This window comes from Saccoglossus kowalevskii, chromosome 3 (genome assembly GCF_978046115.1).
Source record: "Saccoglossus kowalevskii chromosome 3, keSacKowa6.1, whole genome shotgun sequence".
NCBI classification, from domain to species: Eukaryota; Metazoa; Hemichordata; class Enteropneusta; family Harrimaniidae; genus Saccoglossus; species Saccoglossus kowalevskii.
Window position 1 is genome coordinate 46,668,999 of NC_140643.1, and position 16,846 is coordinate 46,685,844.

The 16,846-nt window shown below is 36.9% G+C and overlaps 2 protein-coding genes across 2 annotated transcripts in view; one reads left to right on the forward strand and one right to left on the reverse strand.

Annotated features, from left to right (window-relative positions):
* The window catches only part of LOC102804719 (ER degradation-enhancing alpha-mannosidase-like protein 1), a 388,700-nt gene that overhangs the window by 148,283 nt on the left and 223,571 nt on the right, over positions 1-16,846 (reverse strand). The gene's annotated exons all lie outside the window — the stretch shown is intronic.
* The window catches only part of LOC100369579 (neuropeptides capa receptor-like), a 57,310-nt gene continuing 45,939 nt past the window's right edge, over positions 5,476-16,846 (forward strand). The window contains exon 1 of the mRNA XM_078013109.2: positions 5,476-5,591. The gene's annotated coding sequence lies outside the window, so the exon portion shown is untranslated. The remainder of the gene's footprint in view (positions 5,592-16,846) is intronic.

Here is a 16,846-nt window from a genome sequence, read left to right on the forward strand (position 1 = left end):
GGATGCAAAATAAAGTTCAGAAATATTTGACGTGTTAAGAAGCGTACTTATATAGAGAAAATGTTGCGTGCAAACGAATAGATTATGTTGGTCCACTCTTAAAATTATAAATGGCACATAGATAAAATTTCCAACATCAAAGTAACCAACTTCAATGAACTATTGTCACAATCTATGACAATGTCGGCTTTTACAAAACATAAAGTAACTATTGCAACTATCCTATAATGAGAATCTATATTAAACAAGACATAAATGTTACAGTCCTTGTTAAAGCAAATGTTATTCTGCAAGGGGACAAACTTATTTTTTTTACATTCATGAACTATTAATATTCAATGTGGAATTTATTTTTAAACATATTCACGTCTGGGAAAAACATGAGAGCACATGTAATAGTAGAGGGAGGACACTGAAGATTGTCGCACAGACCTATCATGTAGTCCGAGACATATACGGTTTCTGTGGCAAGATGGACTCACCACTTGCAATTTGCACATCAAAATGTCAGTAAATATAACATTGATATATATTGTTCGAAGCTGTAACCAGGGAAAAACATTATTTTGCAATAACATAAAATTGAAATATATATTATGAACTATATATTTTGTGACCAAAATCATGGTTTTAAAGTTGCGATGTGAAGTATTTGTTTATATTTTGTGTCTATTTCTGAAAAAATGATAAAATAACCGCTTGTTATGCGATTTGAAATATTAACCCTTGTTTTATGTGATTTGAAATGCTACCACTTGTTAAGTGATTTGAAATGTCACGTCTTGTTGTGTGATTTGAAATGTTCCCCCTTATTGTTTGATTTGAAATGTTACCCCTGTTATGTGATTTGAAATGTTACCCCTTATTATGTGATTTGAAATGTTGCTCCTTGTTATGGGATTTGAAATGTTACAGCTTGTTATGTGATTTGAAATATTATATCTTGTTATGAGATTTGAAATGTTACCCCTTGTTATGAGATTTGAAATGCTACCACTTGTTAAGTGATTTGAAATGTCACGTCTTGTTATGTGATTTGAAATGTTACCCCTTGTTATGTGATTTGAAATTTAACCCTTGTTATGTGATTTGAAATGTTACCCCTCGTTATGTGATTTGAAATATTATATCTTGTTATGTGATTTGAAATGTTACCCCTTGTTATGTGATTTGAAATGTTACCCCTTGTTATGTGATTTGAAATGTTACCCCTTGTTATGTGATTTGAAATGTTACCCCTTGTTATGTGATTTGAAATATTATACCTTGCTATGTGATTTGAAATGTCACCCCTTGTTATGTGATTTGAAATGTTACCCCTTGTTATGTGATTTGAAATATTATATCTTGTTATGTGATTTGAAATGTTACCCCTTGTTATGTGATTTGAAATGTTACCCCTTGTTATGTGATTTGAAATGTTACCCCTTGTTATGTGATTTGAAATGTTACCCCTTGTTATGTGATTTGAAATGTTACCCCTTGTTATGTGATTTGAAATGTTACCCCTTGTTATGTGATTTGAAATGTTACCCCTTGTTATGTGATTTGAAATGTTACCCCTTGTTATATGATTTGAAATGTTACCCCTTGTTATGTGATTTGAAATGTTACCCCTTGTTATGTGAGTTGAAATGTTACCCCTTGTTATATGATTTGAAATGTTACCCCTTGTTATATGATTTGAAATGTTACCCCTTGTTATGTGATTTGAAATGTTACCCCTTGTTATGTGATTTGAAATGTTACCCCTTGTTATGTGATTTGAAATGTTACCCCTTGTTATGTGATTTGAAATGTTACCCCTTGTTATGTGATTTGAAATGTTACCCCTTGTTATGTGATTTGAAATGTTACCCCTTGTTATGTGATTTGAAATATTACCCCTTGTTATGTGATTTGAAATGTTACTCTTGTTATGTGATACGGAACAGTTCCCATTAGCAAGTAAACGTACTTTTTTGGAATTAGAATGTGGAGGGGCGAGACAGTCCAGACGAGTGTGATATTCTTTATTTAACTATGCAAGAAGTATATCCAGGACCGCTCCTTTCACTAACAACCATCGAGACAGTTCCGTAAAAGTCATGGTACAGACTTATTGGACAGATGCATGGGAACAATGTTACGATGTGAATGGGTCTGATTAAATATAAGTTTTAACATTAAGCAATGACTGCATTGGTAGCTAAGCTTAATTACGCATCTATAACATGTCTGGTATGCTGCATACAATAAACAACTTTTATACTGCTTTTTAAATAAACATTTACCATTTGTGATGAAATGCAGACTTCCGGAAAACATCCTCATTTTAGTACAAAACTGATTTAATTTTTGAACTAAGCGAATTTAGTCCAGGAATTTAAAATTGCAGTGTGAAAACGCGATGATCTTATCTATTCGCAAATAATGATGAAAAATAGTGTTCGTCTTAACTTCATTAACGAACATCATCATCATATTTTGGTCTTTGGTCAACATTTCACTAAAATATAGGCAGATTTAGTTTTTTGTTTTGTTCAGGTGCATCGAAGCCTAGTGCCAAATTTGTATTGCTTGAAGAGCATCACTCGCCGCGACGCGCTCGATGAGCGACGATAACGATGTAATTATTAATACATAAAAGAAACATATAAATAATATCACTATGGCAACCATATATTAGTTTATATTGTTCAAATGTTATGAATTATCGTGAATACTATAATTATGAAACTTCATAAATACAAATGCAGTTCTCATTTGACAATAATGTGCTGACTCAGAAATCAGCATGTCTACTGAGAAACTAACCGGTTTGAATCTCAAAATACTAAATAAACACATATAACCATGGCAACAAAGTGTATTTCCAAATTGAACTGAATAATTCAGAACCTCATACTAACCTCCCCACTTTCTGTATTCTATACAACATTTTCTAAATTAAGTGCGCCTACGTTTATTTTTTGAGGGGCTGCATTTATAAACTGCAACTACGCCTTAATAATCTAAACACAATTTATTAAGTAGTATCTAAGGGAACGTGATCTTTACGTGGTCATCTGTGCAGCGTGGTTGGCCGATTTGCGCAAATGATCTTATATAGAAGTTACTATGCATCCAACTGGGCCGTTGTTGGTCTCATGTTGTCACCCAATAAATATGGTAAATTTATGACGCTGGGAAAAGATCTACAGTGACCGATGTCAAACGGCGAACCGTGTAATAAAGGTTGATGTAGTTCACAGTACATAACGGCGTTCTTCAAATTCTAATGGTATAAGAGTGAAGTAGCAGCTTGAGGGTCAATGTCAGCCATATACAGAAAACACTTTTGACGTTATTCAATTTTCTACTTTCTATGGTGAAAAGGATTAGAATACAATTGTTTTAATATTCTATATTGATCAATATGTCTTTACGAATGCTTGAGATACTTTACTTATAAATGTGATGATTTTTATTATTGTGATATGTTGGTGTCATATTCACTGTATAGTTGGATGCATTTGTCAACGACAAAATGGTATTCAATTTGTAAATGTGATGTACATTCATTCAATTAACGGTCTATAAAAAAGGACTTCCAACTATTTTATGTCACGAGAAACCTGAGAAGTGAAATATAGAGCATATAGAATATCAAAGCACTGGCTGGTCGATATATGTCCATAGAGTCGTGCTGTGAATGCCATATTAATTGCTAGGACGTATCAGTGTACCGTGGTGCATCAAAAAGCCGGCAATACAGTTATGCTGATTACGGTGTCGTAAACACACTATGCAGTACCGCGTGATTGTGTGCAACTGAATAGAACGTTGACAATTAAGTAATATGACTGCTGTTAGTGGTGGTCGTGCGAATTATTTGATACGTTAACAGCTGTTATTCAATACACGGAAGAGTTCCCATCAAGCGAATTTGGCGCGCTTTGAGGCGATGTACAAGAAATTTTGCATTATTGAAAGCGCGGAACAAAACGAGTATGGAGAAGCACAGCAAGCGGATGAGTCTTCACGTCTTCATTCACCGTGGAAACATGGTTTGAATATAAAGCTAAGAATATGATAATGTCTTCGATATCAATTTTCAATATAAATTATTAACAATAGATCTAGAACGACATGTTTTTCTATTCTTCTAGAAATTAATATTACATATGAATCAGTAATCACGTTCTTCTTATACTTATACATTTCGTTTTCTACACAATTATCATCAGTTGTCTGCGTACCTTGATCGTACGACGTATTCGTTAGTGCATTAACTGCATGCAAATTTTGATATCATTTCAATAGAGTGTAGCTTGTTGTACTTATTTATGTTCATATTCAATGGCAGCTTGGTGAGAATTACAAAAGAGAGACATAAACTAGTAGGTATAAATTACATCAAATTAAAGTAAATTAGGGTGGGATGATTTAACCTATTCTAAATATGCATTTAAGTATGTAAGATGCAACAGTACGAGCAGTGCAAGGTTGTTTCTCGGCTACTTCTATTTTCAAATTACGCTCTATCATCTTTGCATTGCCTTGCAGAATGGTAACTATCTTATTATTAAATCTGTATTGCAAGATGTGAAATGAAAAAGAAGAAAAAAACTAGATAAAATACACAACAATACGCTATCGAATATAAGGTGTGTGCATAAGTTTGCGGCACATAACATAAAACAGAGAATACATATGCGTTAAATGATAAAAGCACTATAAGGATCTTACTGTCACTTTTACTAAAACGAGTATAGAGTGAAAACGTCTAAGGGCTTATACATAAATTTTAACATCAATGCTGCAACTATAAAATTAGAATAATAACCGCGGTATCTATACAATTACCAATAACCACACTAGGCGTTACTCGACATTTTTATTACAGTTGATGAGTGATACTATATCACAATACCGTAGAATATATATGAATAGACAACTATAGTATACAAAATGATAGTGCGGAGAGGGGAATCTTATATGATAGTTTATATCCCAATCAAAGCACGCCGTCCTCGCGAAAAATGTGATGCAGATAATCATATATAAGAATGTTGATCACGATGTATACTAGTATATTGAACATAAACCATATCTCGTCTTACTCTAATACTACACGATACGCAGTGTACCGTATTTTTATTCGTTTGTGTTGTGCAATATGAGAGCGTGAACATTAGCCATTATAACTCCAACATGAGATACGGACACTATGCTACGTAAGGCGACATATAAAAAGACACTTAGCAACCATTGACTCTGGGATAAGGATCATCATTTTGAACAAACATTAACTAAAACACATATGTTACCCACTGCATAATGCGCCATGTACACTCCTAACGTTGGAATACTATCCAGTAAGTAAAATGTATTGATCCTAATAATCACTTTCCGAGCTGTGAACGAAACCTAGCAACCCCTCCGCAATCAAATGGAAAAGTCCATTCCACGTCATACTCTGCTGGATATGTACAGCCTTTCGCATTGTGCAAATTGACGGGCGCCGACCACATCAGTCCGATTCACCGTCTAACTCGACATCCAGAAGGCCTATTTTGAAGATTTACAAAATCATTATTTACGGACGCCAGGAATTCGAGTTGCATGAGGTAAGCAGATACTATATTAAGAGCGGGTGGGACGCATCTCGGCACGCATTTAGATTATCTTTACGTTGTTATCAACACTAACATACATAGTGCATAACTATGTTAGTTTGAACAGTAAATGTTCTTTGTCGCATAGCCATAAAATATTTTTTTCATTAAACTCGTTTTTCACGCATTCACAATCACAACGTCAGGATGTGTTCTAAAGACTCTCAGTGTATGCCGAGTACATTGTTATAATGCACTTAGAGGGCTCGATTGAAACTAAAAACGTGTAGATTTGTACAAGACCGTACTATGTATCTACAATGTGTGTATGCAATGTAACAGACGATGAGTTTTGAAAAGACCTTTCGATTCACAGGAGACGAGAAGTTGATGTAGTCCTTGGGTCGCGGCAACATGTGGCATATTAAGGGAGAACGTTTGACTGAAATGTTAATGTGTTTTGAAAGTGGAAACGCCGTCCAAGTAGAATTTTGGATGCGCACACCACATGAACGCTTTAGTATAATGTTACGACGTGGAATCGTATTGGTTAGCATGAGTTTGTTCACAAGTAGGGCAGCGGTGAATTATCACTCTTCGCACCGAAATGCGCATTACGAGTCCCTCGGTGGTATTTTGACGCCCGGAATGGTTGAACTACATATCAATAACTAGATACTTCTAAATATTTTGACTACACAAACGCGTCGGAAATGGCGACAGCGCAGAACGTTAAATTTCAAAGCAGAACAAGTTGTGTAAATTACAAATGGTCCAAATAGGAATCTAAAGGGCACTTCCGTTCGTTGTTTCATGAAGTTTGAAACGCAGTTACCACAACAAAGTAAACGAGTGGGAATTTGTATTACAAATGGTCACAAATTAGGGTTTTACTGGTTCAAACTAATTTTTTTGAGTTCAGGAAATTTTCCACATTTTGTCAGTTCGACCAAGATATGCTATAAGTCATAGTAACAAGTTAGTACGCAATTAAGATATACATGTTCAATAAACAAAAGTAATACGCAATTAAGATATACATGTTCAATAAACAAAAGTAATACGCATGCAAATTGTATTATTATCAGCGCGAGGTAGACCGTACATAATAACATATGGGTTTTCTATTGTAAGCTTGAGAATTCAGATGCTTTCGAATTCTTCATGATCTAATTGTTTTCTGCTTGTGTGGACACATGGAACGGACATCCAGCGCCAAATAGAAACATGCATGGCTGGGGAATTGTATTTCAATTTATGTATTAGCATTAGGTTTTAACACAACATCCCTGTCGTTAATTACGTTAACATCATGCTGGCTTTCCACGCCATGGTATCACAATAAGCATGCAAAGACAGATGTACACAGATCGACCACTTGTACAAATATACATCCATACTTGGGAAGGGAACCCGAGTGATATGGCATTTCTCCGTTCCGCCTCACGTCACAATATAGCACGATGACTGCCTCGCATCGTTCTCTTGCTCCAATAATACACTTGAAATTAAATGTACTTTATTATCACATCAATATGTGATAATATTTTACGTCATTCTGCATTAAAGCGTGTCTGCGTCTTTTTAGGGTTTACCGTAACCTTGTCATTTACGTCAAGAGTGTAATTAAACATCGGCCTAGCAGGCCCATTCCATTGAAACCGATAAACATAAGGCCCTCTGAGGAATATGAGATTTGTTCAGAGTTAATATTTGCCAAACAGATGATGCAAACATTAATAAAGCGATGCTTTCATCTATGAGTATGTTTCATCTCGTCTACAGTATTGTGATTCGAGTAGCTCTTTAACATTATGCCGAATGATTTGTGCGACTCCTGGGATAATTCATACATTTCAATCAAGGTTTAGATGTAGATTCGTGAGCATTCACACCCCCGAAAATTTATATTTTGTGATGATTTATTTTTTATTTTTAGACAAGCCACCACAAGTGAAACATTTTGAAAAACTAGAAGGCACTCCGAGAGAGCAAATCTCTGGTGTAAATTACTTATCCTCACTAACAACTCTATCCTATTGTAATAACATAACTATTTTATAACAAATCGAATTTACTAATTGGTATAAGCTTTTATGTTCTTTTTTGAAACGCGGGAACACATTGAGTAGTGAATAGTTTATTTACTCAACAAATCAGACAATGGCACTATATGGCAATGGCGAATAATCCATACTGCCTCCTAAAAATCAACTATCTGTTATCTGGCGATGCATAGTCATTAAAAAAATCCCTATTTCCATGGCAACGAGATCTAAGTCTAAACAAATCTATAACCTCATGCTGAAAATGCAGTGACAAATTACCCATAATTGTTAAAAATAAAAAAAAAACTCCAAAATTCCCAAAGCAATCACATTTATATGTAATTTATTGGTATTCCTGTAAAAAACAATTCGATGTGAATCCATTTATAAGATTTTTGGTAATAAGAAACAATACAAAAATAAATAAAACATTCCAAAATTCTTGCAAATCCATATCTCCACCAATATAATCGATTGGCCCCTGTGTCAACCGCAAGCACTCCTGAAATTCATGACAATCCATCATTAACCTATAGAAAATATCGGCAAATATGTTTTCTGGATCTTCTACGTGACAGTGTTCAGTGTTATGGTATAGTTTAAATGTGACACCGCAGATACTACAGAAGTAGATATAGATATTTCCCAATATCTCAAACCGGGATATGGCTTGACCCAAATAATGATGTGGTAGTACTCAATGAGTTCTAAAAACCACCAAGTTACATTCCCATCAATACAGCGTAGGTGGCGCTAGAGTCGAACTTGTATTGTGGCATTGGTACCGGCTTGTTCAACTTGGTTGCAGTATTGCAGCTAAGTTAACCAACATATCAGAATATATTACCGCGATTTGCAAAGTGGTAGATAATGAAATATCGAATTTGTCCAGTACTTGGAAACTTGCAACACTAAACAATGTTTTATGATTGTTTTATGGTTAATGCCGACAGTCTTGACTGCACACTTAAAATGTCGGCGTAGAACTAAAAACCAAAGTTACAGTTAAACTTTAAAAAAATGATTTATAATTTGAAAGGCTGTACATAAATAATAAAGTCTATACAATTTGCACTGGGTTTTACAGTTAGTCAAGCAAGATTAAACTTTACCAGCTTCAGTCTATAGGTTTGTTTGGTTTTACATGAAACTTTATACCAGTATGTGACTACCTTGTTTATCTCCACAAGACGTCTGAAATTCATTTGTAACACATTTTCTGAAACAGAGTGTTCGCCACATGAGAAGAAAACACAATATAAAAAGACCTGGACACTCTTCTACAGGAAAGCACTACCGATAAAAACTAACATGTCAAATCAAATGAACACAAATTTTGGTATTTTAGTTTTAAACCTTTGCATATTAACCTTAAACAGTTAATTACACTGCCTCATTGTAGTTGGGTAATTTCAATGCATGTAAGTCGAACGGCTAAACACGTAAAGATATCAAACCTTTGCTACAATGACATGATATCAATTTAAAGTATTTCCGTAACTAGCTAAAAGGTTATGTTACAATGTTTCAACTGATTGTTAAACTGAAGACTATACATGCCAAAAGGGAGATAACTCCTTGTGGCGATGACAAAAACGACGCCTGTTAAATAATTCGTTTCAAACAGGTTAGGAATTGCGTCATTAGTAACATTAATAGTTTTATAGTCAAATTTATGCTATTTTGTTACCAAGATGTTTGTCTCTCCTACTGATTATCATCAGTTCGATATACAGCAAAATCAAGTTAATGACATAATAGGATTGATCACTAGAAACATGACTAGAACCACTTGTTTTGGTCATTGGTTTATTTTAATAATCCCACACATATAGTTTTTCTTTGCGCTAAACCGGACATAATTGTATTCATATGCAGAGTGTAGTTTCTACAGTTGCATGTATATGCTAAGTTTAATTGCTTCAGATAACTGTTGCATGTTTGTGAACTGATATTGTCTTAGCTACATAACTATGGCATATTTTGTAAACTGACATTGTCTTAGCTACATACCTGTGGCATATTTTGTCAACCATTGTTGTAAATTAAAGCTTGGCTAGGAGTGAACAGCTTCAGTAGCACTCTAACGTCTGGAGTAGACGAGAAAATATACTTCTTCAGCTTTAGTTATTGAAAAGTTGACTAAGTAAGGGGATCGAACCCACAACCACACCAAGTAAGGGGATCGAACCCACAACCACACCAAGTAAGGGGATCGAACCCACAACCACACCAAGTAAGGGGATCGAACCCACAACCACACCAAGTAAGGGGATCGAACCCACAACCACACTAAGTTAGGGGATCGAACCCACAACCACACCAAGTAAGGGGATCGAACCCACAACCACACCAAGTAAGGGGATCGAACCCACAACCACACCAAGTAAGGGGATCGAACCCACAACCACACCAAGTAAGGGGATCGAACCCACAACCACACTAAGTTAGGGGATCGAACCCACAACCACACCAAGTAAGGGGATCGAACCCACAACCACACCAAGTAAGGGGATCGAACCCACAACCACACTAAGTAAGGGGATCGAACCCACAACCACACCAAGTAAGGGGATCGAACCCACAACCACACCAAGTAAGGGGATCGAACCCACAACCACACTAAGTTAGGGGATCGAACCCACAACCACACTAAGTAAGGGGATCGAACCCACAACCACACTAAGTTAGGGGATCGAACCCACAACCACACTAAGTAAGGGGATCGAACCCACAACCACACTAAGTAAGGGGATCGAACCCACAACCACACTAAGTAAGGAGATCGAACCCACAACCACACCAAGTAAGGGGATCGAACCCACAACCACACCAAGTAAGGGGATCGAACCCACAACCACACTAAGTAAGGGGATCGAACCCACAACCACACCAAGTAAGGGGATCGAACCCACAACCACACCAAGTAAGGGGATCGAACCCACAACCACACCAAGTAACGGGATCGAACCCACAACCACACTAAGTTAGGGGATCGAACCCACAACCACACTAAGTAAGGGGATCGAACCCACAACCACACTAAGTTAGGGGATCGAACCCACAACCACACCAAGTAACGGGATCGAACCCACAACCACACTAAGTAAGGGGATCGAACCCACAACCACACTAAGTTAGGGGATAGAACCCACAACCACACCAAGTAACGGGATCGAACCCACAACCACACTAAGTAAGGGGATCGAACCCACAACCACACTAAGTTAGGGGATCGAACCCACAACCACACCAAGTAACGGGATCGAACCCACAACCACACTAAGTAAGGGGATCGAACCCACAACCACACCAAGTAAGGGGATCGAACCCACAACCACACTAAGTAAGGGGATCGAACCCACAACCACACCAAGTAAGGGGATCGAACCCACAACCACACCAAGTAAGGGGATCGAACCCACAACCACACCAAGTAACGGGATCGAACCCACAACCACACTAAGTTAGGGGATCGAACCCACAACCACACTAAGTAAGGGGATCGAACCCACAACCACACTAAGTTAGGGGATCGAACCCACAACCACACCAAGTAACGGGATCGAACCCACAACCACACTAAGTAAGGGGATCGAACCCACAACCACACTAAGTTAGGGGATCGAACCCACAACCACACCAAGTAACGGGATCGAACCCACAACCACACTAAGTAAGGGGATCGAACCCACAACCACACCAAGTAAGGGGATCGAACCCACAACCACACCAAGTAAGGGGATCGAACCCACAACCACACCAAGTAAGGGGATCGAACCCACAACCACACCAAGTAAGGGGATCGAACCCACAACCACACCAAGTAAGGGGATCGAACCCACAACCACACCAAGTAACGGGATCGAACCCACAACCACACTAAGTAAGGGGATCGAACCCACAACCACACCAAGTAAGGGGATCGAACCCACAACCACACTAAGTAAGGGGATCGAACCCACAACCACACCAAGTAAGGGGATCGAACCCACAACCACACCAAGTAAGGGGATCGAACCCACAACCACACCAAGTAAGGGGATCGAACCCACAACCACACCAAGTAAGGGGATCGAACCCACAACCACACCAAGTAGAGCTTTTAACGACTGGGCTATTGGATACAGAAAGGTCACGTCTATGTCAAATGTTATGTATTGAAAATATTTGTGACAAAGCATACAATAATCTTTTGTATTTATGTAAATTGACATACATTCAGCGTTGTGCACTGGTAATGCAACTGGTTGCTGAATCTTTCAATGTTATCGTTTCGTTCGTTATATAATCGTATCTGATTGCCGTGCGTTTACAACTGTAAAAGTCATAGTTCGATTTTGTTATGTACACCAATCTTGAACATGGGATGTATTGTTTCGGTCGTGTGTTTATTTCTCGACTTTACACTTAGTCCGTTGTCTATGTAGGTTAGTAATCACTACAGTTTCGTATTGGTAGTCAGTACCTATCAACACTACTTTGTGAAGGATTTGGTTGGGATAGCTATACACAAGTAGACGTTTCAAGAATACATTCATCGTCACGTGATATGCACGAAAATGCATAGAACATTATGTGTTTATGCAAATGTACCTTTCCACTGACAGCAGTGGGCTGGAGCAGTGGGTGTATTTATTTTACGTTTTTGTCGAATTGTCGTGGTATAATAGCAGTCAATAGCACCCATAGCCCTAGACTTATCACAAATGCAGCGCTGTAACCAGTCACTGCGCACGCGCGAGCGCGCAAAACTTAACAGGTGCGACGGTCTATAAGGCGATGGAAATGGAATCCTCTTGGTCGTCACTGAAGCAAAAGTTCGTACAACTGGAGGCGTGTTTCGTTGGCATTTTAGGCTGTTCTCTTCTTCTCACTGTACTCATATTCTTATTTCGTAAACAGCAACATATATTAAGCAGTATGTACGTTTCACTAACTAAACAAAATACATTTAGTGTTGCATAAGCGTGTTTTTTTTCTGTGCATTGACACAAATCACGCATAAATCCCTCTCTTCACAGCACACATATTTACTAGATGTTGTGCATAATTGGCATATTAAACAAACTGTTATTCTGCCTAACACATTTGAACGCACGATGTGCTCACAATTGAATTCTAACACCCAATTATGGAATTTAATGAGTGATTCAAATATTATTCCGTAATCTGTAAACGTAATCTTTTACATCATTTCAGCTGCGGGATCTCTCTGGCAAAAACCAGTTAAACACTCTGCATTTTAAATGATTTGGGAGGCATAGAGCAGAGTATAGCGAATAAAGTAAGATATAATACTAATAAATCTAATTCATTATTCATGAAATGGGTTTGGGGTCTTCGCGATGCAATACTAAAATATTCAGGAGTATAGGTTGTCGTATTGGCATGATTTGCTTCAGTCATAATTACCATAATTACGTAGCTTCAGGTGCATGAATTTCAAAAATTGTCACCCTGGAGTGTATTTATAAACAGCATTAGGAGTTGACAGACTTACAGTTTTCCGTCGCAGATATATTACGAACCAATGGTGAACATAAAATGATTGGGGTATCCTTTGGTGGCACTTTGAGTCATTTGTGATCTTTTTACAAAACATGCAGAAATATGCAGTTGATTATCAAATACGTGAGTTGAATTATTTTTTTTTTAACGCAAATGTAAACGTTAGTATTCCATCGAAAAATAAATCCATATCTTCTGTTCCCGTATATTTTTCAGAATTGTTGATCCTGACCAGTAGGCAATCACGAGTATTAATACGAGAGAAGGACGAATGAATGAAAGCTTTGTGTTGTAGGTTAACTATTAGTTATTACACATCTGTCACCGTAAGTTACAGTGTGCCGTAATTTTGCGGTATTGCACTATTTTTATCTACCATATTAGGAAATGCGAATTCCAAATATGGAGCGATCACGCGCGTGAGCGTATTCTAATAATAAAAACAAACATGGCAGCCCCCAGGGTTTTACCCCACTCCACACAAGGCTCGATGAATCTGTTCTAAACGTTTTGGATTTCGGCATTCTCATGATGTATCCTTGGGAGGAAAAGATGTATAATAATAAGGTCATTATGAGGATAATGTAATGTTGTTATTATTAATACTGACAAGTTCAGCCACTGATGCAGGGTAAAGATGAAGATTCATAGGATGTCTGTCTCAATATGAAACTCATTTTGCACTTAAAGTAAATTGTACATTCACAAACTGACCACCATTCAGAAATGTACACGGAACAATCGGATAGTAAGCTGAAGGTCATACAAAGTAAATATCAATATAAAAATACATCGATCACATACATGAGTTCAATATAGGTTAGATATACGTTTATCAGACTTGGCAGCTATCAGGTATTGTATTCTTTTTTCATTTCTTTTGATATCGAAGGAATTGAAAAAAACAAATATGATAAGCATTGCCCTGTTCATAGATTGTAAATGTATTCCCCTGGTGTTTTTTTGACGGGGGTGAACATAGCATATAAAACGTCTTCTTGAGTACAATATTTTGTCAAAGCGTTAAATGATTTACTTCTAATAAATAAGCTCCTTGGCAGTTTTAGTGTCGGGGGACACTGCTCAATAATGCTGTCCGTCAACTAGATGGAGATTAACGTAGAAAACTGGAGATTTGAGACCCCAGCGAGAAATGTGGATAGCATTTCAAATAATCCCGATATAGAAAATCAGGATTGGAAAAGTGATTAATGCGGAAGCCATGAACATATATAAATCATTCAGGGACGAACGGAACTGATACCGTCATGGCTCAACCTTTCATTGAGCGACTATTTCAACGGCACGGGGAAATGGGTCGGATTATAAGCCGATTTCTTCTACGATTCTTCAATTTACCAATTAACAGTTGACACCTGAGAGACACATCACTGCGGAGACGATGTAGATGAATGTTTTCTATTGCTTTCATGTTCAGTTGTTATAGTGTAATGTTATTGTTGCAAATTACCACGAGTCTATGTTGGAAAAGACTATAAAACGATTCAAGCCTGGTGTTAATTCGAAACACCTATCATCACTTCATGTATACCATGGAGTCCATATATCGTTCTATTACTGATTTGACCATGTAATGTGGTGTACACGTCAGATTTTTGTTTTTTCTTGCGGGTTATTTTTCAATTGTGCCCAGTCGTTTGTTTTGTTTTCTTGGACTTGTAAATTTCGCTATACGAATTTTCTTTACGGTTGGGTGTGTCATTTTACAGTCACTCTACTAGTAGAATGACCGGAGTCATTTCCTATATGCAAAACATTTGTAGGGTTTACACGTCAGTTTATTACAATAATGTAATCACCTTTAGTGGGCTGAATTTTATTCCACATCTGTTCCGCTATCAACATCGTATACATTAAATAGATGCTGCAGTACGGGACACAATTATTGCTGTGATACTAAGGACAACACTCAACGTAATTCTTCATACGATATGGACAGTGAATAAATGAATGAATACATTATTGACTCAATGAATAAGTTGAGTATACAGAATAACTCGCGATAACAAAGTATTTAATCTTCCTGATCCAGATGACACATGTTAAATGCGTCTTGACAATTCTCACCCAACTGCAATGCCCCAACTAGAGGATGTGAGATTGAGATATCGTATTATAATAAAAATAGTAACGCCAAAACAAACCACTTCATACAGTTTTACATGGACGATGCGATATCAGATGCAGTATAGCGACGTATATGCTAATGTAGCGAACATCAATTCCTGGCATTTCAGCTGCTGTCATGAAATATTAGTAATTAATCATTACGGTTCAGGGGTCAGGTGTTTGCACAATACAACATTCCTTACATCAAATTTAATGGATCTATATATCCCATTTCCATTGGATGTTGCTATATGATTGTATAAGGTTGAAGTCACTCTGGTCAATAAGGGTATTATTGCGGATAGCAATTACTAAATGTCAGATGAAGTGTTGGGTATCCCCATGGGGTGGTTCATACAATATCGGGGAAAGGGGCGGAGTTGAGTTTGTCTTCAACGGGTAATATCGCATCTGCTGAGCGAGTTCGTTGGCATTTCAAACGATAGCATTTTCAATTGAGCCTTAAGCACGTAGGTACTAATCAATGTGTTACGATCCCAAAGGGACATATGCCGTGTTATCTTTTCTATTTACTACTCCGAGAAAAGAAAAAGATAGCAAAAATGTACAGTCGATGATTAGGATGTTGCCAGTTATATAAATCAAGTGTTTTAATGCTCATAACCCAACATTCACATTTTCATTGTACTGACCAATTAACCGAATAAAAGATAAAAGAAAAAAAACATCATTATTATTATGATTATTATTATTATTATTATGAATTCAACATTGAAACGAAATGCATAGAGTTATGAATATTTTTTAATAAGGGCGTCGTTGAGAATTAAGATCACCAAATCTGAACATTTGTCTAAGTCTAAGTTATTAATATGTCTAGTTTCACTCGCATATAATATAGACAACTTCACCCAACATAACTTGAATAGATGCAAGTTTTTGTGTGCTCGGAACCTTAAATATGTTTTGTTTTATATATTGAAATAGTGTAGGCTACACACATTCAGGACCGCAACCACAAGCAGAAAATATTAATAAGCGTTGACAAATATCAAAACACTAATTTATACATATTTTCATTTTGGCTTCCCGGTTATAAGAAGTTTAAAAGTAGAATATGTCCATTATGAGTTATGTCCATTTGATTAGAGATGTTTACAGATGGCGTGTTGCTTTGATAATAAGCATTCAGTTGCTGTTGTTGTTTTATGTGTTTTGTTCTCAGATTATTGAGGTAGTGAATATTTGAGTTTGCTTACTTATTTATGTAATACCATAATTGACACATTGCTAAAACAGGAGATGAAAACATACTATCAACAATACCAGGAGGTCTACTGTAGATAAACAAATTACCCGCATAGCGCGGGAGTATCGCAGGAAGTAAACATTACTCTAAGAGCTATTCAAGTTTGAACTTCCCTGACCAACTGTGAAAACTCAAGATAAGAGAATTTGTATAATAGATCAATCAAAATGTAGACACTTATAATAAAGTGACTATAACTATCACATAAATAGGAGGATTATGGTTTGTAAAATGTTCTTACCAAAAGATTAAAGTCAATCCAGTTCAAAAAATGACACATGAACATTCTGTCAGATGAACAACCGCGA